Source organism: Apodemus sylvaticus, chromosome 6, assembly GCF_947179515.1.
Source record: "Apodemus sylvaticus chromosome 6, mApoSyl1.1, whole genome shotgun sequence".
In the NCBI taxonomy this organism is placed as follows: Eukaryota; Metazoa; Chordata; class Mammalia; order Rodentia; family Muridae; genus Apodemus; species Apodemus sylvaticus.
Genome location: NC_067477.1, coordinates 43579713 through 43600616, shown reverse-complemented (window position 1 = coordinate 43600616; position 20904 = coordinate 43579713). Strand labels below are relative to the sequence as shown.

Sequence of the window (20904 nt, the reverse complement as noted above, 5' to 3'; positions counted from 1 at the left end):
CGTAGGATCCAAAGAGATGTTGAGCACCTGAACGGATGGTGTGCTTACTTCAGAGGGCATAGTGCTCCCTGGGGATACGAACAACCTAGGAGGACAAGAGTAAGTAGGGGCCTGGGTGTATTGAGAATGGTGCTTAAAAACCACGGTGGGTGGAAATAAAGACATGATTAATTGCACGTAAGAAGGCACTGAGGGACAGTCGTCTGCGACGCGTGCCCCTGGAGAAAACTCAACAGGCTGAAGCAATGGATTTTGGTCCAGAAGAGTTTTCTGCATAGGACATTTTTCTGTCTGCTCCAAATCCTGTTCCTCGTGGACACACTCTCTGGCACTTTCGGTGTCCTCCCTTCCCAGATGGTGGCATAGGTATGTCCTGACAGCATGAACTCGCGCTGGGACTAGCCTCTGTAACTCCCAATCCTTTCTGTGACAACTGTGACATCCTTCCTGGTTTCCAGAAACGAGTTGTCTGTGGAATCAGGGAATTGTGTGGGACTTTATACTCATCCAGGTGTTGGCGTCACGGTTGTTTTGAGCATTAGCATTTTTGACGTGCCTGACAGGGCAACAAGAATCTCTTCTAAGGGAATCGGATTTTCCCCGGGAGATGACTGCTTGCCAGGCCGGTCGAGCCTTAGCGGCCTCCGCGTCCGTCTCAGGGAAGTGCGGCGACCGCACAGAGGCCAGGACCCCGGTGGAGCTGAGGCGGTGAAGCGACTCAGCGGTTGGAATAAGCGCTCCGCAGTTCCAGGCGCGCCAGTGCGCGCGCCCGAGCGTCCAGGGAAACAGGGCGGACCAATCAGCGGACCCGCTCCCCACGCGCGCTCCGGATTGGACGATCCGTTCCAGCCTCTCTCCCGGCCGTGGGCGGACCGCACCGGGAACGGCCTGGGATAGGCGCGCCCGCTGCGCCAGAGTCCCAGGGGCGCGTGCGCGGTCGCGCGTCAGCCGCGGGGGCTGGTCTCGCGCGGCCTCGAGGAGGAGTCGCTGGCGACGGCGGCGACGGAGGAGGCTGGCGGTGGGGAGGGGGCGGGGACTGAAGACTCCCGCAGTGGGGGGAATCGGGAGTTTCTGGATTCTTTATCCGGTGTTTTGAGGGCCGCCAGACCGAGGGCTGTCGCTTGAGCTGCATTGAGGAGCGAGTAAGAGCGAGTGGATCGGCCGCTGCCAGGGCTTGGAGGTAAGGGGCGGACCCGCAGCGGCCGGGCTGTGGCGATCTTAATCAACAGGTTCCCGGGAGTGCGGCGGGGGAGGGGCGGCGGGGCTCGCACCCCCTCCCAGACCCGCCGCACCGCGAGGGTCCCCTGGGGAGCCCCCAGGCCGAGCCCGGCGCCGCGGTGTCAGCCCAACCTTTGTCCCTCGGAGGAACGCTCCCCGCGCCGTGCCGGCTGGCTCCCTGGGCCGGGGACGCACCTTGGCGCGGTGGCGGGCCACCCCGCCGCCGGACTTGCGTGGGCCACGGCAGGGAGTCGTCTCGCTGCGCCCAGGCCCGGAGTTCGCGAGTCCCTGGGACTCTCCCTAACCCCACCCCCGGCCGGATCGGGGAACCAGCCTGGGAAACACTTTCCCGTGGAAGACGGAATGCAGCCAGCGTTCCTGTGCCTGAGTCAGCTCCTGGTGTTCTGCTACTCATTGCGTTCTTCAGATAAACAGTTCCTGCTTCCTTGTGACCACTGCTAAAGAAAAGCCGGTGTCTGTAGTGCTTTCTCAGAACTTAGACGGAGATTGTCCGTTGAACTTTGAAGCCTGAAAATGCTTGTAAGCTACTTTCAATGAATGCCGCTTGGAACGATCTTTATTGTAAATTACGTAACCTACTAAGGATAGCACTCACCTTCTGTCCAGCTGATTGACACACAGTAATGTGTGTGGAATTTAGATTCGGTCGAAAGGTTTTCCATGACACTCTACTCTAAAGTGAGTGCAGCACCTAAGAGGGTTTTTAGTGTGTTGTGTCTAATTTAGAGTTTCAAGAATTTACATTTTGAAAGCCAGTGTAGCAAGAATTCTAAAGTTTTGATTTAGCGGATAAGGTGGAAGGTATTTCAGGTTTTAATAAGGCACAGTCATGTTTTAATGATAGTATTCTAATTATACTTTTTAATTATGCCAGAAATTAATAACTTGTTAAATTTTGCAACAGGAACAAATTATGTGATGTGCTGGTGTCTTTTAAGTATAGGTATTGGTGGGAATGAAAATTAACTATCCTTTCTTGAAGATGAGCTGTGTTTATAGTATTTCTGTGGACAGAATTTCTTGTTTTAAAGGTCATTCTAAACTGTTGTAGCAGGCTTACATTAAAATTCAAAGAGCTTTATAGGTAAAACAAAGATATAAAAAGATTTAAAAATTTAGTAAATTTGCCACGAATGGCTAAAAGTCATCACCCTGAATTTGGCAAATAATAGTGATATATTTTTTAGAATGTTAAAATAGATGAGAGACTTAGTATAATTCTACCTAAGGGTTATCCAAAGTGGTACCGTGGCTTAACTATGCATGTCATTTTGGAATTGTAATTTAAAAAAAAAAAGATTTATTTTTATTTATATGTGCATGGGGGCGGGACATTGCCAGTGGAAGCTGAAGGCATTGCATTCCCTTAGAACTAGAGTTACAGACTCTCGGGGACCACCCATTGTGGGTGCTGGGAACATAACTTGGTTCCTCTGCCAGAGCAGTATATAAACTTTAATGCTGAGCCCTCCATCTAGCCTGCTGTATTGTGATCTGATTAAAAATCTCAGACTCACTACCCATAGTTCCCCACCTATGTAAGCCAAAAACCAAATCTGCTTTCTGTCTTGTCATGAATAAAATCCTTCTACTCTTTAAGATACTGTGTAGACCAGAGTTCTCAGCCACTGTTTGGTGTTCTCTTCTGTTGAGGTTTCTCCGGGAATGTGTGCACTGCATGCATTAATAAACTCACATAGTCAAGAATAACCTCCTTGAAGTCCTTTGATGGATCATATATATTAATCACAAACTACCCTCATATGAACATTTGCGCTCAAATTGGACTCAAGTGAGCACTGTAGTCTTACCAAGTTAACCTACATTTAACTGTCACAACAGTCAGACTTTCAAAAAATTTAAGATGACAATATTTAGCATATTCTTTTAACTTTTCATGCTTTCTTTTCATGTATGTTACAGTGAACAGTAATTTGGAAATGTTTTGGGGAAAAATTGGTCTGACTTATGTATCAGTATATTAATGTGTCCTATTTCTCCGATGTTTTCCTGATTTCAGAGTGTTTATTATACACTTACTGAATTTCAGAATCATTAAGTTAGAAGTAATCTTGTATATGTACAGAACATTTTCAGGTCTCAGGGACAAATTAGGGTTGTGGAAGAGGTGATGAGTTTGAAGTAAGTGCTTCATACTTGCCTTGGTCTTCTTCTAATGGTGTCCTTGTTGCACATGCCTGCCCGCTTCTCCTAGCGTCTTGCTTGGCTTGTAGCCCTGCACCTGGTTAGTGTAACCTAGACTGGCCCAAACTCCTCATTCTCTTGCCTCAGACTCCTAAGTCTCAGCATTGCAGGCATGTGCCACCACGCCCAGCTCCTTACTAATTGTTAATTAAATCAGTAAATTACTTTCTCCACATCATATTAATAATTACTGCCAGGGTTGTATGCCCTGCCCTCCTCACTTCTGTCTGTGTTTTTTCTGTTTTCTTTCTTTTTTAATAACTATACAATTTATTTCTTTTCTGAAGCTTTTTCTTTTCTTTTTCTTTTTTTAAATACTTCAAACAGTGCTTAATGAATATACTTCTGTGTATCTCTGAAAAGTGTGTGTTTTCCCAAGATGTATACCACCTGCAAAGGGAACTGTTGACAGCAGTTTGATGTGCATTTTTAACTTGATTGGTTACAGCCAGGTTATCCTTTGAGGGCAAATGATTTTTCCCCCTGCATTTACTCTATGAGTGGAAGTGTTATCTTTGCCCATGGTTAGCATTGTCAGTTTTAAATTTTTCTGATCATTTGGATGAGAAATTATGTATTTGTTTCCTTTCTTTAAAAGATTAAAATTTTATATATTGGCACAGTCAAGAAACAGAGTAGTTGTCGGGCAGTGGTGGCACATGTCTTTAATCCCAGCACTTGGGAGGCAGAGGCAGGCGGATTTCAAAGAAATCAAAGAATTTCGTTATTTCACTAACAGTGCATGCAAATAAGCATATCAAACAATATTCAACACTATTAATTTTTAGAGAACTCTTAATTTTAAAAATACAATGACATATATATGCCTGTTAGAATGGCTGGAATGAAAAAGGCTGATTACCAAGTGCTGATATAAAACTACAGAACTCTCATACACTGCTGGCAGGAATGGAAAGTGGTTCAGCTACTTTGAAGAGAATTTCCTAAGTATACTAGGTGTGCTAGGTTTCTAGAGTGCTCCAAAGTACCACAAACACAATGGCCTTTAAAGAATCACATACTTAAGAATTTTTAATTCCATAAGCTTGACAGGTCCCCTGGGCTAAATTTAAAGTCCTATCAGAGCTGTGCCCTGCATCCTCCAGGTGCTATAGGCGAATCCATTTCCTACCATTTTCTACCTCTGGAAATGAAGCACATTCCTCTGCTTGGGGGCTTCCTCTCTTCCATCTTCAAACACACCAGCTTCTTTTTCCCATCTAGAAGCTGTTTCTACTGTTGCATCTTTTTCCCCAGATTCCACCCTTCCTCTCTCTCCTTTTAAAGACTCATGATAATTAGGCCCACCTGAATAATCTCCATAGTCTAAGATGCTGATTAACAACCTAATTAAACTGACACATAACCAAATATATTCACAAGTCCTAATCATTAGAATATCTTAAGAGCCACTACTTTTGCTGTAATTTTGCTGCTGTTTCTTTTTTTCTTTCTTTCTTTCTTTCTCTCTCTCTCTCTCTCTCTCTCTCTTTTTTTTTGTTTTTTTTTTTTTTGGATTTGTTTATTCCAAAATAAACAACCCCCAACCCAGGTTTTGATAGTTTTTTTACAGTTCTTTTTCTTTGATCAGATAAGTAATTTGCTCAGATTTTTCTCCTAACCTATTAACCTTTTCATCTGCATATCTGTCTTTTGAAGTGTTGACATTGTAAACTTTGATGAAGTCCAAATGAGCAATTGTTTATTTTATGGATCCGATCTGAGATATTGCATCTGAAGAAATCCGCCTCACCTAGGCTCATTGAGAGCCTTCTTTACTTTTTCCCACAAGTTATATATTTTTATATTTCACACTTAGATTTGTGTTCCATTGCATTAATTTTAATATAAAATGAAAAATACAAGTAGTTTCATTTTTGTATTTTTTCATGACACTTGAGGACCTCTTGAAATGCCCAAAGCTTTTGTCAGAACAGCACAGTATTGATATTTTCTAGTGATCTATTTGTCTTTTACTAATAATACATTGTCTTGATTATTGAATATTAAATATGTCTTAGCAAACAGTAATGTGAATACTCCAAGTATCCCTTTTCAAATTCACTGTGGTTGTTTTAGTTCCATTGCTTTTCCATACAATACCTAGAATCAGGTTGTTGATAGCAACAGAAATACATTGGTATTTTGATTGGAATTGATTCATCTGTAAATCAGCCTGGACTTTTGGTGACTTCATCTTGTCAATTTTTTTTTATTTATATTTAATTTTGTGATACTAATAATTGAAGCTGGGGTCTTGAGCATCTGGATAACTGCTTAACCCTAAGCTGTATTGGAGTCTATCTAGTAATTATAACACAGCATTTCTCCTCATTAATTTTGCTCTTGATTTTATTTATGAGAGTTTTAAATTTTTCAACAAATAGATTCTGCATATTATTAAGTCTTTAAGTATTTCAGTCTTTTTATTCTATTATAAATGGCAAAATGGTAATTAAAATAGTTTCTAGTTTATGATCAATTAAATAGAAACTAATAATTTAATAATTCAATTTAATAATTTAATTTTTAAATTTTAATTATTAATAATTCAATTAAATTGTATAAGTTCACCTTATATTTTGTTTTTTATTTTGTCTTTTGAGATGGGGATCTCATTGTGTAGCCCAACCTGGTCTTGAACTTACAAATCCTGCCTCAGTGTCTTTAAGTACTGAAGATTATAAGCATGCATCATTGCACGACCACCTATCCCCCTTTCTTGATACAGTGTTTGTTATCTGGACTGACCTTGAAATGCTGAGCTCAAGTGATCTTCCTGTCTCAGTCTCCCAGATAGCTGAGCCTATTAAGTATTTGGTGCCAAATATATATATATGTAATGTATGCCAAATACATATGTATATAAATGTATTTGGTTTGCATATGTGCCTGTGCACCAAGTATGTCACAAGGTCAGAAAAGAACATCAGATCTCCTGAAACTGGAGTTATGGACAGTTAGCGACAATGTGGGTGCTGGTAACCTAGTTCCTCTGAAAAAGTACCACATATAAATCTTAACTGCTGAACCATCTCTCTAGCCCCTGATTTTTTTTTCCTAGACTCATTTATTGGTTTTCTCCCCTCCCCCCCCAACACTGTAGTGGTTGGTATATTGTGATTTTCTAATTAAAGAGCTGTAATATAAAGAAAATTCATTTTAGTTTGAATGATTTTTTTTTTATTTTAAAGTTTGTTCTTTCTTTTTTTAAACTTACACTGGCTAGGATTTCCAATGGTTTAGACTAGGATAAATAAAAGGATATTCTTATGAAGTGAGATCGTTGCATTTTCACTTTTAAAAAATAGGCCATTTTATGGATTCTTCAAACTAAATGAAACTTGGTATTTCCCAGGTTATTGAAGTAATTTTTTGTCATAGTGGTTGTCAAATGTTATCATATTTTGTCTGCATCTCTTGAGATGACCATGATTTCTTTTTCCCCTATTAGTCTATTAACATGATTTATACTAGTTTTTCCAATGTTGAATTACACTAGTATGTTTTAGGATTATTTTAAACAAAAAATAAATTTGGGTAAATTATAAATTATGTATAAAATTAGGAGAATTAAGATCTCTTAGCTGGGCGGTGGTGGCGCACGCCTGTAATCCCAGCACTCTAGGAGGCAGAGGCAGGCAGATTTCTGAGTTCAAGGCCAGTCTGGTCTACAGAGTGAGTTCCAGGATGGCCAGGGCTATACAGGGAAACCCTGTCTCGGAAAAAAAAAAAAAATGAATCCAAAAAAACAAAAAAGATCTCTTAACAATTATGTGTGTTTTGCATGTTAAAAATGCTTTGTACAAATGTATGTTCATGCTTATGTGCATCTGTATTAGAGGTCTACCTTTGATGTTCTCTAGGACCTGCCCACCTTGTGTTTTTGAGATTGTATCTCTCAGTGGCCTGGGGCACAGTGATTAAGCTAGGCTGGCTGGCACCAGAGCCCCAGGGATCTTATCTTTATCTTCCAAGTGAGAGCCACAACAGCTAGAGTTTTCATGTGGATTCAGTGAATTGAACTCAAGTTCTCATGCTTGCATCAGGTAAGCCATCCTCAGTCATGGACTTAAAATGTCATAATGGAGTTTGTAGACTCTCCTTTAAAATTGCAAGGTGATCAAAGAAAATGTTATATGTATCACTGTAGTCAAATATCCTTCACACTGGGTTCTTTAGACATGTTAAAATAGCTTTAGAACATGAATTATGGTTTTTGTTATTTGCTTGTTTTGTTTTTGATGTTTGGGGATAGTGTTGAGACAGGGTTTTTCTGTATAGCGCTGGTTGTCCTGTAACTCACTCTGTAGACCAGGCTGGCTTGTTTTCTTTTTTTTTTTTTTTAATACAGATGTTGATAGAAACTTAATTCCTATTAAAATACATATCTCCCAATGGGAAAAAAATTTAGCTGGCATACTCATCCCAGGAGATTATGTTCAGCAGTAAAAAGAAGCAGATTAATACATGACATAATGTGGATTAATCTCCAAATCCTGCTTGCAGGAGGGTGGTGGTGGTGGTGGTGGTGGTGGTGGTGGTGGTGGTGGTGGTGGTAGTGGTGAGGGGGTTCTCAAGTTACTATGTGGTTCCACTTACATTATGTACCTGAACTGACAGAATTAAGAATGGATAAAGAAGCCAGGCAGTGTGGCATAGGACTTTAATTCCAGCACTCAGAAGGCAGAGGCAGGTGGATCTCTGTGAGTTTGAGCCCAGCCTGGTCTACAGAGCAAATTCCAGGATAGCTGGGGCTACATAGAGAAACTCTGTTTCAAAAAAACCAAAAATAAATACATGAATAAAGTAAAATAAAATAAAAGAATGGATGAACAGATTAGTTGTTAGAGGTTACAGGCATCCCATGGAATAGGTGTAATCTTCAAAGGGCTATGCCAAGGGTCTTTATGAAAATATGGACTTAACCATATTGTACTGTAGTTGAAAACCAAGGTTAGCAAAGATTAGGAGCTCTGTATATTTTCTTACAACTGCCTATGAATTTCAAAGTAAAGTTCTAATTAAGGTGGGGGAAAACAAAGTAAAAAGAAAAAGGTCTAACAATTTGTATCTTAAGATCTAGAATCCAGGGAATGCCTTGGAAGAAATTGTATTCCCTATAAAGGATGAGGCCATCCAAGTAAGAATTTAAGATTGATAAAGAAATAGATTCAGCTTGCACACGTGATAATTTCTGCAAGTACCAAAAAGCCCTCTGCTGTAGATACTTAGTTCTCTTAATAAAACTTTATGGTTCATGCATCACTTGATGACAGGGATATGTTGTGAGTAATGCAGTAGTAATGAGGTACTCTCTCCCAGGTTACATTACAGTCAGGACTAGTACTGAAGTTGTCCCAAGTACAAAGTTGCCTCTTTGGTTCCTTCATTAGCATTACTTAGGCTTTAACCTGAGAAGTGTCAGAGCTCACTTACACAAAAAGGTAGTGATGATACAAACCAGCCAGTGCTTGGCTTGATATCCCTGTCCTTACCATAGGTCAGTGAATTATTCAGCAGAGAAGGTAGGACAGAACAAAATTATAATTATGCCCCTGCATATGTGACACAAAGGAACTGAGTTCTGTGTGAGTAAGTTTGAGGAAAAGCTGCTCAAGTCAGATGTGATAGCTCATCGTGTAATCCTAGCACATGGAAGGTTGACGCAGGAAAATTGCCTTTGAGGCCTGCCTGGGCCACAAAGTGACTTCTGAGACAGCCTTAGCTACAGAATGAATCTTGTCTCAAACAAACACCCTCCCACATACATACACAGGAAGGAGTTTACCAGGCAGAGCATACAAAAGCATATGGACACCAAATACTCATTTGAAGAATTAAAAGAAAACTGGGGTAATTGCAGTGCAGAGAAAATTTGAGAAGTATTGGTCTGAAAAATCTTACTTCAGTCTATTGGTAAAAAATGTGGAACTGTTCCTTTAAGACAATGAATTTTAAATGTATAATGAATATATTTTAAGTAAGAGTAGTCCCTAAAATAGTGTTTAGAAGTATAGTATAAATAGTAAAAAAAAATTCCAGTAATATAAATTGTTATACTATGCATTATATATATGAATGAATGACAGGATCTCACAGTATTGCCCAGGCTAGCCTCAAACTCAGTATCTTCCTACTTCAGCCTCATGAATACTGGATTCAAGGTATGTATGTACAACTGTTTCCAGCTGGTGAGTTTTTATTTTGAACAAAGACAAAATTATTTAATTCAGAGTTTTTATTTATCGTGAAAACTTAGGGATTTTAAAGAATCAAAACAAAATCCATTCTATTTCTTTATACCAAAATATCTTAGAAGTCACGTACATTTGTGGGCTGGTCAGAGTAGATCGCTTGCTAGCTAGTGAGTACATTAAAAAGTGAAGTAAAATATAAAATAAAGGCTAGATTTTTGAGCTTAATACCTTCATGAAAAGTGGGTGAATAGAAAAACCTGTGTCCTCATTAAATATATTTTGAGTTATGAAAAGTTTTCTTCTGTCAAACTACAGAGGAGAGCTTAGTTGTGAAGATTAAGACTTCAGTAACTTAATAATTGAGCTGTTTAACAAATTTTCAAAATTTGAGTTTATCAAATATTTAACAGTAATTCTAATATTTGGCCTTCTTGTTTTTTAAGTTTATGGTTCCTTTTTTTAGTTAATAATTTGCTCAAAGACCCTAAACATAAAGGCTTTGAGGCCTCTTAGGTTGTCTTTTGATCTCATAAGGCAGGGGAAGATTACTTTCTGTAAATATTTTAAACTTCATGGGTCATTTTGTCTCTGTTATAGGTTTTCAGTTCTGCTGTTAGAGTGCAAGGGTAGTTATCCAAACAATCATGACTATATTCTAATAAAACTTTATGATTTGCGCATCACTTACTGACATGTGTATGTTCTGAAAAATGTGATATATCATTCATAATTTTTTTCATGGTGTGAATGTCACAAAGTACTTACACAAACTTAAATGGTGTGGGTAAGTTACTCTGAGACTTCTGAATACAGTATTTACTGCCATTTCAACAAAACATACTTCATCACAGTAAGCATTTTTTATAAGTAGGCATAAGACTCTAATGACTAGAAATATTGTATAAATAATAAAAACAATCCAGTGGTATAATTTGTTGCCATTATCAAGTACGCATACTACACATAATTATACTGTACATATTACACTTTTATATGCCGAAGGTTTTGTTTACATCAACAGCAGCATAAATGTGATCCTTTGTAGTCTTTTGGGATCATTGTCCTAATGTAGTCTGTCTTGATTCGAAGGTCTTTATTTTGCACCTGTAAAAAAAGGGTGTGTGGGTGCTTGATTTGACCTTTAGGTTTTGCCTACACACCTCTCCTTTAAGTCAGCCCACCCCCCTCAAAAAAAAAAATCAGTCTAGGAAATAAGAGTTTTAGAAGAAACATTTCATTTAAATTTAATAGGTATTTAACTTTGTTATAATTTTATTGGGGGATCTAAAATACTGTGTTTAGTAATGTGTGTGGCGCATGTGAGTGTGCGCTCTCTCTCACACACAGGCTGTGGTATCATTCATGTTTCCACAGGCTAAGTATGCAGATCTGTGGACAACTTTCAGGAGCTGGTTCTCTTTACCATGTTGACCCTAAAGAGTGAACTCCATTTGTTAGGCCTGGTCATTTTACTGGTTGGCTCTTGGAAGTTTAAAAGGGTTTTGTTTTGTTTGTTTTTAATTATGTGTAAATAGGTGTGGGTGTGCGCATATGTAAGTAAAGTACTCATAAATCGGAACTTGGGCAGAAGAGAATGTTTAATACCCTGGTGCTGGAGTTATAGTCACTGAGCCGCCTGGCATGGGTGCTTAGAACTGAAAGTAGGTCTTCTACAAGAGCAGAAAATGTTTCTAACCTCTGAAATGCTCCTCTAGCTCACCTTTGCCATTGGGGGGGGGGGGAGGCGGATTTTTGCTTTCCCCTAACTCTTGTTTTGTTTTTTGTTTTTGTTTCTTTGAGACAGGGTTTCTCTGTATAGCCCTGGCTGTCCTGGAACTCACTCTGTAGACCAGGCTGGCCTCGAACTCAGAAATCCGCCTGCCTCTGCCTCCCAAGTGCTGGGATTTCAGGTGTGTGCCACCACTGCCCGGCTTTTTTTCTGTTTTGTTTTGTTTTGTTTTTTGTTTTCCCCTAACTTTTAATTCAAGTGCTATTCTTTGTTTCATCTCTTGATGTGCTAAGCTATGTTGGTTGCCTTTGTATCTCATCCTTAAGTATTACCAACCACATTTCCAAGTTTTAACCAGAATTCTCTCTTTGGGAAATGAGGAAATTGAGATTCAAATTAATTTATTCAAAATCATATTGTAAGTGATAGTGAAGATTGGAAATTCATTTTAACCTCAAACCCTGTTTTTTCTTTGTAGTGTAGCCTACTTAAGATTTACTTAACATTGTCTTTTTGATAAGATTACAATCATTTTGAAGAAAGATACCTTCAACTTACTTGGTATTCAAAATATACTTGAATTAGAGTAAAGAATCTTGAGCAGATTACTAATTAAGCTTGCTCTGGGTAGAAACAATGTCTTTTTATCTGAGTATCTTACTGCTTAGTGTGGCAGTGATGTAATGAGAAATGTGTTTGCTCTTTGTTCTCTGTTTCTGACGTAGAGCTTTTAAATCTCTTGGAATTTCCTTAGTGATAAGAGTGTCTTTTGTTGCAATGACATACTTCTTGCCTGGACTCTTAAATAGCTTCAGGTTGGGACTGGCCACCTGAAAGATCAAGGGATGATTAGAGGTTAATTCTGTACCTCAGAGGAGTTAAGATGGAGTAGAGTTACCAGTAGCCAGTGATTAAATCAATCATGCTGTGAAAATAAAGCTTACATTAAAAATACTTTTAACTGATTGCATTTAGAATCTTCTGGGTTGGTATATGTAGGAGAGTGGTGCACTGGAGAAGCCACCGGAACTGGACGTCTTCTTACCTGCATGCTTTCCCCTCTGCATCTCTCCTATGAGGATTTCCTAAATTGCATTCTTTTATGTAAACCAGAGATTATATGCAAAATACCTTCTTGAGTTCCTTAACAATTTGACAAATTCTTGAACCTGAGGAAGGATCATGGGATTCATGGATAATAAATAGCTGCATGATCAGAATCACAGGAGTCTTAGTACATAAGGCTGACGTCTGAAATGGAGAGAACTCTGCACCATACTGTGGATAGATGGAGGGAGATGGAAATTGTAAGATTTTCACTTGCTATCTGAAGAACTGGAGAATCTCTAGGAATGAGAAAGAGACCATTTGATGTTGGGTATTTAGTGGTATTTAACTGGAGAGATCTTGGTAGTGAAGAGTGCTTGCTTCTCTTGCAAAGGACCAGTGTAGTACCTCATAACCATCTAACTCCCAGGGATTTAAAGCCTCTTCCTGACCTCCATGGGCACCAGGAACACATGTGATCTGTATATATACATGCAGGAAAAACATTCGTACACCCAAAATCTAAAAGAAATTTAAAAGAAGTTTATTGTGAAAAACAGTTCAGGATAGAACATACTATATACTTAATTCCATTTTTATAATTTTCTCAAATTTTAACTTTGACTTAATATTTGAAGTCTTTTTAATCCTATAAACTATGAAATTGGGTTTTTGTTTTTTTTTGTTTTGTTTTTTGTTCTTAGTTTGGTTTGGTTTGGCTTGGATTGGTTTTTTGAGACAGGGTTTCTCTGTGTAGCCCTGGCTGTCCTGGAACTTGCTTTGTAGAACAGGCTGAACTCAAATTCAGAAATCCGCCTGCCTCTGCCTCCAGAGTGCTGAAATTGAAGGCTGTGCCACCACTGCCCAACAAGAATTTGAAATTGAAGGCAATTCTGTTCACTTTCTTTTTCTTAACTCTGTGTGTATTTGTGGGTTCACGTATGTGGAGGGTAGACAACTTCAGGTATTGTTCCTTAGGAGTTGTCCATCTTACTGTTTGAGACAGTGTCTTTTGCTGGCCTGCCACTTACCAGTTAGGCTAGGCTGTCTAGCCAGCAAGCCCATGAATCTGCCTGTCTCTGTTCTGGGGATCAAATTCAGGTTTTTATGATTGTGTACAAATGTAATGGGCTATCTTTCTAGTGACAATTCTGTTTGTTTTAGGTTGGCCAGAAATTTGAAGTGGGAGTGTCACGTGTTCTGAATTAATTTTGTTGACATCAGTATAAACTTATACTGGTGATTAACTCATAGGTTTTATTTTGAAAGTTATCTAAGATGATGCATCAAGAATAAGAGACAGTAGCTAGACAGTGATAGTGCATATTTGTAATCCCAGCACTTGGGAGGCAGAGGCAGGCGGATTTCTGAGTTCGAGACCAGCCTAATCTACAGAGTGAGTTCCAGGATAGCCAGGGCTACACAGAGAAACCCTGTCTCGAAAAAATAAAAAATAAATAAAAAATAAAAAAATAAGAATAAGAAACAGTTTCTGGTATATATTTGTGTCTCCATAAAAGTTAAAAAAAAATAAGTGGGAGATAGAATATGAGCTAGGTTTGGTATAGTGAAGGATGATGATAGAAATGAGTTGTATTTAGTTATATTTTTAAATTATTATTGTTGTTGTTGGGTTTTTATTTGGATTGTTTTTGTTTTTGCTTTTTTTTTTTTTGTATGAAACAGTCTTCTTGTATATCCCCAACTGACTTTCAGTTTACTATGTATCCCATGCTGGTCTCAAACTTGTGATTCTACTGAGTCAGCTTCCTGACTACCATTATATTTAGATATATTTTAAATAGATTAGATAATTGTTAATAATTTGCTTTAGTAACTTTATAGGAGTATTTGAATTGGTTGTCATAATCCCAAGATTCAGTGATGAGATAATTGTACATCAAGGTCAGGTATTTTTCTCTGCAGTAAAAGTTGGAAGGGGAAAATAGTTTGTTGCTCTACCTTAAACAGTTGACTTATGTCATAAATTCAAATTCTACACAGCTTTTCTGTTTGACTCTCAAACATTATTTGGAGTTTCCCACTATATTATATTTACTATATATGCCCCACACCCCCAACCCCCCACTCCTGTGCTAGGGATTTTACATGCTAGGCAAACTCTTTAGCAATAAGCTGTTGTATACTGTCTCCCCCAGCTCTGCCTCTCATGTGTTTACTTTTTGGGGAGGGGGGGCAGGCTCTTAGTTATGTAGCCTTGGTTGGCTTGGTACTCACTATGTAGACTAGGCTCTCTTTGTACTCAGAGATCAGCCTGCCTCTGCTTCCTGAGTGCTGAGATTCAAGATGGCTTATTCCATATATTTTTTAATTGGGAGAGTTGAAATTTGAGAAGCATTTATTTTTATTAGTATTAATGTGTTTGTGTTACTACTTCGAAGAATGAATCATTTGAGCTTTGTATTCTTTTCTTTTTTAAGATTAATTTATTTATTTTATGTATATGAGTATACTATAACTGTACAGATGGTTGTGAGCCATCATGTGGTTGCTGGGAATTTGAACTCAGGACCTTCAGAAGAGCAGTCAGTGCTCTTAACCGCTGAGCCATCTCTCCAGTCCCCATATTTTCTTTTTATGCTAGTTCTCCTAGGATTCTCTTTCCGTAGTTCTGATACAGTGGTCAACAATTAACATTGTACTGAGTTTTTGTTATTTGATTTCAGTGGTCGATTTTAGGTTTTTTAAATATAAGGGTATAAGGCAGTAAAGGATAGCCACAAGTTAATGTGTAAGTTGCAGAGTGAGTACCAGGCTGTCTTGGCTGGGCCACATAAGACTGTCTCAAAACAACAGCAGCCAAACACAAAGGACAAGAATTCTGCCTTAGTTATCTCTTTCTTGTCAGTGACTATTTCAAGTGTTTTGTACCAATTGAGTACTTAACATTCTTAAATAAAAGTGTAACCAATTCCGTTTAACTATAGGATTAACAGTATAGTCATCTTACTTGATCTGCGAAAAATGTTACTTAGACTAGATTCCTGCTCTCTCCTCTAAGACCTTGCAAACTAGAGCATTGTTTGTACTCTCAGTAATACCATGGTACCAAAAGTTCATGGTTTCTTGTTTGGTGACATATGTATATATTCACCATCTTCTTTGTCAAGATTCTTTTCCTGTTCTGGTGACACATCCTCACTTTATAATCCAATATATTGTTACAATTTTCTCAGTCTAACCTTACAGATTAGTCTTGCTGTGTCTTTATTAGTTTTCATTTTGGTTAATATTCCTGTCCTCTAAACGGGTTATTTGGTACTTCTTCATTGACAAAGCAATACCCCCTCCCCCAGTATTTCTAATTTGTATACCAGCCAGCCATCTAGATAGAGGTAGTCATCTACGAATTTACTGACCTTTGAAATGTTTTTTCTCTAGTAGACTGTAAATTAGTTAAGAAGTTGAAATATCTTGTAATAAAGTTTTAGAGGTGTAAAACTTTATGTAAGCATGTGTTAAGGGAAATGATTAATTGGAGGGAATGGAGAGACTACATAGTGAATACATTTAGAACAAAGCAATAACCATGCGAGTTTAATAACTAGAATTCCTTGAGTATTTTTTAATTGTATCTTTTAAATATGCACTATTGTGTTTGTATGGTGTGTGTGGAGGGTCTTATAGGATTAACAGTATAGTCATCTTAGGTATTGATCTGCAAAAAATGTTACTTAGACTACAGGTGGGTGTGTGTCTGTACAGGTGAATGTGTACTGTGACTTGCATGTGGAGGTCAAAGGACAACTTAGTTCTCTCTCTGCACCCTACGTAGGTTCAGAGATCACATTCAGGTGATCATGTTTGCACAAGTGCTTGTACCTGATGGGCTGCTTCTCTTCCCCTTGTTAGAGTGAGTCATTAAGATGATAACAGAATGCTGTTAGAATTTATGAATCTGACCTTTTTGCCAGAGAGAATCAAACCCAAATCCTCACACACAGGAAATTGCTACCCCTAAGCCACATACATCCCTAGCCTGATATATCTTTAAGTGTTGGTGTCGCTCTTGAAATTTAAAACCTCTATGCTTATTTTTTAAAGTTAATATTAGTTTTGAAATTACAAAACAACAGTTCCCAGTACCCAGTGACTCACAGATGTCTGTAACTAATTCCAAGTGATTCAGTGTCCTTTTAAAGCACCAGCCTATCTCTCTCTCTCTCTCTCTCTCTCTCTCTCTCTCTCTCTCTCTCTCTCTCTCATCTCTCTCTCTCTCACACACACCCACACACACACGCAGGCAAAATGTTAATACACATAAAAATAAAACCTCAAAAAAGTTGCATATGTCTTCCCAGTTTTTGTTAATAACTTTATAAACTGTGTGCATTTGCAGAAGTAGATGGTACACAAATACTGTTTTTTTTTCACATGCTTTTACATCTTATCACTTCATGTAGCTAGAGCATCATTTAAAATACCCAAATTAAACTAAAGAAATATCTGGAGGGGTAGCTCAGGAGTAGTCACCCCAGGGAGGGAGGCAGAAAGAAAATTAATAGTATGTCTTATAGGGTATATCAAAATTATGACTATCTCAATATGTAGTAAATATAAAACTAATATAGTTTAAATCTTTAAAGTAACAAGTTTTTGACATCCAGACTGTATTTTATACTGATAGTATATCTCAATTAGAATATAATTTTTCATTAAAAGCATTCATGAACTATATAACAATATTTTGTTTAGCAGACCATATATTGGTCCCATAAGGTTATAATGGAGCTGAAAATTTGATGTCATCTAATGCTACTGTAACAAAGCACAACATACTCTGTGTTCATGATGATGCTGGTATAAACAAACCTTCCACAGTACTTGCTGTATATAACCATATAGCAATGTAGTTGCATAAATGAGAAAAAATTACTCCTAATGATTTATGTATTTGCTATACTATAATGTACCTTAATATTTTAATGTGTATTTTTTTATTTTCAAAAATACATTTACAGTAAAATAGAACAGTCCTTCAGCACCATCATTAGCCTTAGGCATTGTATCTTTACCCTTTGTTTTGATTGGATCAAATGTCCACATTGAATTGGCTATACTAAGTTCCTGTTTATGCTCTCTGGTGTTTATAATGATCTGTCTAATGGTATACTTCTTAGAACCTATCTCCCAGCCTGGCAGTAGTGGCACATGCCTTTAATCCCAGCACATGGGAGGCAGAGGCAGGTGGATTTCTGAGTTCAAGGCTAGCCTGGTCTACAGAGTGAGTTCCAGGATAGCCAGGGCTATACAGAGAAAAGAAGAATTTATCTCCCTCTTTAAGTGAGGCACCCATGGTTATTCTGCATTTAAATGGTATTAAAATTGTGGCATAAAAAATAGAATAAAATACCTGAACTGCTCCAGAATATTTAAGTTTTCTATATCCGTTATTAAGTTTAAATTAAAGTTAAATTTAAAATTTTGTTTTTCAGTTATTCCAGATGATTTCCTGTCTTCTTCTCCTGGGTGAATTAGTTTCTTTTTGTTCCAGGGCTTTCAGTTGTGCTGTTAAGCTTCTAGTGTATGCTCTCTCCAGTTTCTTCTTGGAGACACTCAGGGCTATGAGTTTTCCTCTTAGCACTGCTTTCATTGTGTCCCATAGATTTGGGTATGTTGTGCCGTCATTTTCATTAAATTCTAAAAAGTCTTCGATTTCTTTCTTTATTTCTTCCTTGACCAAGGTATCATTGAGTATTGTTCAGATTCCATGTATATGTGGGCTTTCTGTTGTTTTTGTTGCTATTGAAGACAACTTTTACTCCATAGTGATCTGATGGGAGGTATGGGATTATTTCGATCTTCTTATATTTGTTGAGGTCTGTCTTGTGACCAATTATATGCTCAATTTTGGAGAAGATACCATGAGGTGCTGAGAAAAAGGTATATTCTTTTGCTTTGGGAAGAAATGTGTTTCTATATATATATATATATATATATATATATATATATATATACACACACACATACATACACACACACACACACCCATTTGGTCCAAAGCTTCAATTAGTTTCACTGTGTCCCTGTTTAGTTTCTGTTTTCCTGATCAGTCCATTGAGGAGAGTGGGGTGTTGAAGTCACCCACAATTATTGTGTTAGGTGCAATGTGTGCTTTGAGCTTTAGTAAAGTTTCTTTTATGAATGAGGGCGCCCTTGTATTTGGAGCATAGATGTTCAGGATTGAGAGTTCTTCTTGTTGGATTTTTCCTTTGACCAGCAAGAAGTGACCTTCCATGTCTCTTTTGATGACATTAGGTTGAAAGTCAATTTTATCTGATATTAGAATGGCAACTCCGGCTTGTTTCCTGAGACCATTTGCTTGTAGAATTGTCTTCCAGCCTTTTACTCTAAGGTAGTTTTTGTCTTTGACACTGAAGTGTGTTTCCTGTATGCAGCAAAATGTAGAGTCCTATTTACGTATCCATTCTGTTAGTCTATGTCTTTTTATTGGGGAATTGAATCCATTGATGTTAAGAGATATTAAGGAGTAGTGATTATTGCTTCCTGTCATTTTTGATGTTAATTTTATATTTGAATGGTTATCATCTTTTGGGTTTGATGAAAGAAGATTATCCTGCTTTTTCCAGGGTATAGTTTCCCTCGTTGTAATGGTGTTCCCCCCCCCCCCCATTATCCTTTGTAGGGCTGGGTTTATGGAAAGATATTGTGTAAATTTGGTTTTGTCATGCAATATCTTGGTTTCTCCATCTATAGTGATTTTCTGGGTATAGTAATCTTGGCTGGCATTTGTGTTCTCTTAGAGTCTGCATGAGAGCTGCCCTGGATCTTCTAGCTTTCATGGTCTCTGGTGAGAAGTCTGGTGTAATTCTGATAGTTCTTCCTTTATATGTTACTTGGCCTTTTTCTCTTACTGCCTTTAGTATTCTTTCTTTGTTTAGTACATTTGAGGTTTTGATTATTATGTGATGGGAAGTATTTCTGTTCTGGTCCAGTCTGTTTGGAGTTCTGTAGGCTTCTTGTATATTCATGGGTATCTCTCTCTTTAGGTTAGGGAAGTTTTCTTCCATAATTTTGTTGAAGATATTTGCTGGCCCTTTAAGTTGTAAATCTTCACTCTCATCTATGCCTATAATCCTTAGGTTTGGTCTTCTCATTGTATCCTGGATTTCCTGGATGTTTTGGGTTACAAGCTTTTTGCATTTTGCATTTTCTTTAACTGTTGAGTCCATGGTTTCTATGGTATCTTCAGCATCTGTGATTCTTTCTTCTGTCTCTTGTATTCTGTTGTTGATATTTGGATCTATGGCCCCTGATTTTCCCAAGGTTTTCTATCTCCAAAGTTGTCTCCCTTTGTGATTTCTTAGTTGTTTCTACTTCTGTTTTTAGATCCTGGATGGTTTTGCTCGGCTCCTTCACTTGCTTGTTTGTGTTTTCCTGTAATTCTTTAAGAGATTTTTGTGTTTCCTCTTTCATGACCTCAGCCTGTGGACCAAAGTTCTCCTGTATTTCTTTAAATGATTTTTGCATTTCCTCCCTATTGGCTTCCATCTTTTGACCTATATTCTCCTGAACTTTTTAAAATTAGTTTCATGTTTCCCTTGTAAAGGCTTCTAACTTTTGATCATTTTTCTCCTGAATTTCTTTAAGAGATTTATTTATGTCCTTCGTGTGTTCCTCTAACAGCATCATGACCAGTGATTTTTAAATCCAAATCTTGGTTTTCTGGTGTGTTGGGGTATCCAGGAATTGTTGTTGTTGGAGAATTGGGTTCAGATGCTGCCATATTGCCTTGGTTTCTGTTAGTAACGTTCCTACTTTTGCCTTTAGCCATCTAGTTCTCACTGGTGTTAGTTGGTCTTGTTGTCACTGGCTGGTGCTTCAACCTCCTGTGAGCCTGTAAGGCTATTTCTGTGACACTGGATGACTGGGTTTCCCCTGGCACAGATTGCTGATGTGCTGCCTTCCTCTTGTGTGCCGTTGGAGCCCTGCAGTGTCTTGCCCCAAGCAATGTTAAACTTGGGTTGTCTCAGTGAACCTGGTGCTCCCCTACTGCTCTGTCATGGAGCGAAGATGGTGGCAGGGATTCACCTCCATATGATGATCACTCCCGTAGGGCATAGGACCCACGACCAGCTGGCACATAGGTGAACCACTGATCTACCCAAGTCTTGGGTGCAGGCAGACTCCCAGCGGTTTGCACCCCTAGAGATCTTAAACTTGGGATATCTCAGTACTGGTGCTGCCTTTCTGCTCCGGCAGTCAATGAAGATGGCAGCTGAGAGTCACTCCCTCTGCTGATCCCCATGTAGGACACGGGCCCCACCACAGGCTGGCACACAGATGAACCACCTATCTGCCCACGTCCTGGGCACAGGCAGACCTCTGGCAGCTTGCCTCCCCAGAGATCTTAAACTCGAGATAGCTCAGTACCTGGTGTTGTCTTTCTGCTCCAGCAGGTGAAGATGGAGGTGAGGAGTCACTCCCTGTGCCGATCCCCAT

General features: G+C 38.6%; 1 protein-coding gene across 3 annotated transcripts in view; it reads left to right on the top strand.

The window, feature by feature from the left end:
* Positions 1-1017: 1017 nt before the first annotated feature.
* Positions 1018-20904, top strand: part of Pals1 (protein associated with LIN7 1, MAGUK p55 family member) — a 96448-nt gene continuing 76561 nt past the window's right edge. For 2 of the 3 annotated variants that reach the window (XM_052185594.1, XM_052185592.1), the window contains exon 1: positions 1018-1180. The gene's annotated coding sequence lies outside the window, so the exon portion shown is untranslated. Of the gene's footprint in view, positions 1181-7310; positions 7494-20904 lie in introns of all 3 variants that reach the window. The other variant, XM_052185593.1, reaches the window with a different exon arrangement.